Genomic DNA, 5,342 nt, shown 5'->3' on the forward strand with positions numbered 1-5,342 from the left:
ACTTGGGTCTGAGTTCTGGCCATTTAACCTCTTAGTTTGCAACAAGGCCATTCAAATTCCATTGGCTAAAGCAAGTCATACAGCCAAGCCCATTTGGAAAGAAATGTGAATGTGGTCCACAGGGAGAGCCATGACCGGGAAGAGAAGGTGAATAACATGGGGACAAATAATACAACTTACCTTACTCTGCTAGCCTATAATCCCCTAAACAGAATTACCTTATTTATTCTGTCTTGCAGTGGCAAGGAACATGCCTGGTATTTATCAAATGAAGACAAGAAGATTGAAGGAAAGAACATGGCCCACTTTATTTGAAACATGTTTGTGGTTCTATGTCTTTTCATTTGGATCTAGAAAGATTTAGGTTTGAATGCAAGTACCCTTGTTTTTAGTGCATGATTTTTGGCAGTAACATCGATCATAGTTAAAATAAGAACAGACAGCATTTCTTGAGTGTTTAACGTGAATTATAAACACTGCTAGGTTTGAAGCGGTCCAGGGACTGTGCCAGAGGGAAACCTAGCTGGGTGGCAGCAAAGACTTGCTGGGTGCTGGTGCCTGTGCCCAAGGGAGAAGTAATAGGTGATGAATCAACAAAAGCTACCTGTGTGGTGCTTCCCAAGACTTGCTGGGTGCTGGTGCCTGTCCCCAAGGGAGAAGTAATAGGTGATGAATCAACAAAAGCTACCTGTGTGGTGCTTCCCAAGACTTGCTGGCTTGGCTTTATATTTGGAAGTCAGCAAGGGCCATATGGGTACAACAGACTGAGGACAGTGAATGTCAAGAGATGTCTGGAAGCAGATATGTCAGGGAGGAGAGGGGTCCAGTTGAGCCTGGTGTCCTTTGACACAAAGGATACAGCCAGGTTGCCCCTGAAGTGGATTCCAGGGTGGCCATTGACCCTGGCAGACTTGAATTTTCCTGCATCTCTCCTGTGTGCATTCCCGCTGGGAGGGACAGTAGGAGCAGGAGCAGCCCTACACCAGGCAGGGGGAAACCCTGGAGTTGCTCAGCCCCACACTTCAAGATGGGCACACACTCACCCCACAGTGCTCTACTGATGGTCTGGAGTGCTACTTCCTCCTCATAGTCTCAGTCATCAGTGATGCCTGGAAACCCACCCAGGGTGTGGTGGCCATCTTGCTGGGTCCCCTTGTCCCCAGAAATCACAGTCTTCTTTGCTCATTGCAACCCCAAACATCTTTTGTTTGTATGGCCTGAAAGTGTCAGGTACAGGGGAGGAGTTGCTCCAGCATTGTTTCTTTTCCAATATTACTTAGGTATTATCTTCGTCTGGTTCTTCTTCTGGGCCACCACTGAAGCTGTTGCTGGGGTTTGAGGGCACTCCTGCTTCACTTTCTGTTACATCTTCTGCGTCATCTGGAGCATCGTGGACATGGTTCAGCTTTTTTCTTTTGCAGCTTCAGGAAAACATCAGGTGCAGCTGCACGAGATCGTGTGGCAGGATGTTTGGGGCAGATCTGACAACAGGTCTAGGGCTTATTTTGGAACATGCCTTTTGAAGTCTTGGGGTGGAAGTTTCCCCGTAGAACTCATGGCTGGCATGAAGGAAGAGACCCTTCCATGGTTGTCCCAGGGCTGAATGAAGGCTACAATCCAGTGTCACCAGGGCCCCATCCCTGATTGCCCTACATTTTTGACTGCTGGGTTCTTCTACTGCTTTCCTGTCCTATTCACATTCTGAGAGCTCTCAACATGCTCTGCTCTGTTGTGGACCCTGTCACATTTGAGTGTCTAGGTATACATGGTGGTGATATGTGCTCCTGCTTCACATGGATGTGACTTTACACACTGACTGCAGGACATGAGTGTGTGGGTAACAGACAGTGTGGACTTCCCTGATTGACTTGACTACACATGAGGCAGCATCTACAGAACCTGAAACTCATACTGGGAGTGGTACCTGAGGTGACCCCGCATCACTCATGGCATCATTGGAGATTCAGGGGACCCATGGACATTGGAATCTCCCAATCAGGTAGGAATCCTACAAGCCCCCTCCCCATTGAAACTGCATCTACTAAGTGCTCCCAGAGACGCACAGCTAGGCGAGTTGAGCTGTCCTGCTTGCATGAACCTCGGAAACTCTGTCATGTTCCCTAAGCTCCTGGATGTTTGAAGGGGGTGATCAAAAACTGCCCAATGTCTCATGCCCACTAGTGATGTTCTGGGGAAGCTCTTGGTTGACTTGAGCAGGTTGGGAGGACAGGGCTGCATCCTGCAGGGTGAGATGATGATCAACTCCTGGGGCTCTCTTCTCATAGAATACAGTGCATATGCCTCTTGGATTCCTCCCTCCAGGGTCCCTTACTGGCATCCACAGCACTCCTTCCAGGTTCAGCAGCTGCTGGTGGAATGACAGCCCAGCACTCCAGGGCCTTGTATAGACTAGATTAAGGTTCCTTGGGGAATGTGCTCAGGATATCCTTCAGTGCCTACAGGGATTATGGCATTATTCTTATCTCCTCTTTGTGGTCACAAGCCTGGGCAGCATCCCAGGTTTTGGATGTTTTTCCTGAATTGACATGTAAGCTATGCAGAGATGGAGAACACGTGCCCAGGTTTCCTTACCACATATGCATTTTCTCCTCTGGTGACTGCAAACCTGCTTCCCTTGCTTTTAATCCTAAATATGGCGAAGGGGTGCTTCTTGGGAACTGAAAGGAAGAGCAGAATCCAGCATGACCAGGTCCATCTAGGGAGGAAGCACACAGAGACATCACCCAGATAGATCCCCACTTCCTGAGGCAGCTCCAAAAATTTGGGCTCAGCCCTGCTGAGTCCCAGACCCACTCCCTCCTCGGCCATTTTCTCCAGACTTCATGCTTCAGCACCAGGGTGACACTAAGTGTCCAGAGGGACACTAAGAAAGGGACTGAGAGATTTTGCAGAAAGGTTGCATACAAGCTGCATATGCAAGGCATCAGTGCCTGTATGAGACCAGGTATATTAGCATGGTAATTATAAAAGAATTGAATGGGGAGGGCTCCAAAGAGCTGCTTATGGATGGCAGAAGAGAGTTTGTGCAAGACATGGAGGAGGAGATGAATTACAGGCATCACGTTGCTCCTTTCTTCTGAATCCTTGCCATCCTTGGAGTTGCCTTCCTTTGGACAGGGCATCAATGATGTTTGGGTGGCTGTTGAAAAGGGCAGTGGAGAGTTAGTGGAGGTGAGAACCTGTGGTCCTCTGCTCTTGGAATGATGGATCCTGGCTAAAGGGTGATGGGTCTTTAGTTCTGAGTCCTCCAGACCTCAGGCCCTTGACCACTTCAGGGGAGGAGTGGGTCTCGTATCTAACACTCAATTGTACCATCTCAGTTTCTCTCCATGACCAGGAATGAAGCCTGTGTCATCCCGCCCATCCTCCAGGTGGTCACTGTTCCCATGGCTGTGCAGGACTTTGCTTTGTTCCCTCCTTGCCACTCATATTCCATGTCCCCCTTCCTCCTCCCTTTCCAGATATATTCCATTTCCATTCTTCTGCAAACCTCTACAGTCATACTGTTCTCAAATATGAGGAAAGATAGATGATTTCCTGGTACTACTCAATCAATGCTTGATCTCTCCTGTTTGGGGAAGCACCTGTCATGTGTCTGTGTTGCCAGGTACCGAAAGGGAGAGCACTGACAATATGAACATATCCAGTGTCTGTTTTGTCACTGAGATGACCTTCCTTGGGACACGCTTTAGCCAAAAACAACCTCAACATTTTCCTTAACCATTTCAGAGAATGAGTGGAAATGAGAAGACAGTAGTGAGTCAAATTCTCCAGAATCTCTATGTGAGACACTGGAAAGTGTCCCACAGCAGAGCCACACAAACACACAGTAACTCCTAGGGATCTCACTAGTCCTCAAGGGAAACAATGGAGGGCTTGTTCCCTGGGCTGGACTAAGGAATGGTCACATAGAGGCCATGACCACGGTATATGGAGATAGAACTGGTGCTGTGAGGCAGAAAAATTGGGTTCAGAGAGGGATATTGACCCCATGGTCTGGCTTCCCAGAAGCTCTGTCCTATGCCTAGCTAGTGCCATGTGACAGGCAACAGGGCTGTGACAGCAAGTATGGGAAGCAGGCCCAGCATGCCCTTCACACAGGCCTCTAGAACACATGCTGGAAATGGAGGGTCTCCAGGGAAGCTTCTCAGGGCTCTTTCTCAGGGAAGCACATTCATACATCAAATTCCACAGTTGTGGGAAGGCTGGAATGAGCTAAGGGACATGGAAGCATATGTAATGGCCACAGAGGAAATCTTCTGGGATTTATCCAGCTCAGGGGGAGGTAATTTTGGTAGAGCAAACAGGACAGAAACGTAAAGATTTGCTATAACTCCTGTAGGTTACCTCAGAGAGGGTTTACCTCTCATCTACCTCCTGGCTCAAGCTGGAACTGGTTTTCATATCTGGGAGAGGGGTATTTCGTTCTCAGCTCATGTGTATTGTAGGTCAATGACAAGAAAGACCCTAATCCCTCATGCACACTTCCTGAAAGGTGCTAACCAAACAGTCCAAGCTTTGACATTTTGCTGTGGCAAAGGGAGGGGAGTGATGATTTGATGGGAAAGATGTTTTAAAATAGCAAAGTAAGAAACGTTTATTACAAACACAGCTCCCTCAATGCCCATGGACACAATTTAATTTATAGTATGTCCATCAACTAGGAGAAGAACACATCAGACTTCTACACCTATTTAGCTTTCCCTCTGGTTTCCTGGCCAGCTTCCTTGGTCTCTGGAGCAGCAGGTGCACCCCCACTGTTCCTGAAGACCTCTCCCACTGCTCCTAACTGAGTGCTGTTCCCTACCTGCAGAGTCTTCCTCTTCACTGTTGGAGTTCGCTATGCTCTCCAGACAAAAACCTGTAAGAAGACAAATATGAGAAATCTTGTTCTTAGCAAGAGGGGTTTGCCCAGCAGTCCTACTCAAGTTGAGGTTTCTGAGGGTCATATAGCAACTGCCTGAACTTTCTGTTCCATTCTCAAATGTTCACTGGGCTCAGTGGAGGCAGAGCCCTTCAAGAAGACATGGATCACACTTTCAAACTTTCCCATGAGACAAAGAAACTAACAAAATCACTTTCATACTATCATTTCTACATCTGCATTACACTTTGCCTCTCTAAATGTCACATCCAGAAATTCCAACTGTTATGGGAGACTTGAAATGTTGCTAGTATGAGGGAGAAATCAGAGGTTTTATGTTATTTTATTATGATAGTGTAGGCCACTGAGTTAAAGATTGTGAAAAATTGGTTTTACACCTATTCCACACTAAATCATACAGCATGAAATCCAAAGATGAAGAAGACATAACATGTGT

At 47.4% G+C, this 5,342-nt stretch overlaps 1 long non-coding RNA gene across 1 annotated transcript; it reads right to left on the reverse strand.

Annotated features, from left to right (window-relative positions):
• Positions 1–283: 283 nt before the first annotated feature.
• On the reverse strand, positions 284–4,888 carry LOC122471290. The gene is made up of 2 exons (XR_006294166.1): positions 4,829–4,888; positions 284–3,160 (listed from the first exon to the last, which is right to left on the reverse strand). It is a non-coding gene; the product is annotated as an uncharacterized LOC122471290 (long non-coding RNA).
• Between the last annotated feature and the right edge of the window lie 454 nt (positions 4,889–5,342).

This window comes from Prionailurus bengalensis, chromosome A1 (genome assembly GCF_016509475.1).
Source record: "Prionailurus bengalensis isolate Pbe53 chromosome A1, Fcat_Pben_1.1_paternal_pri, whole genome shotgun sequence".
NCBI classification, from domain to species: domain Eukaryota; kingdom Metazoa; phylum Chordata; class Mammalia; order Carnivora; family Felidae; genus Prionailurus; species Prionailurus bengalensis.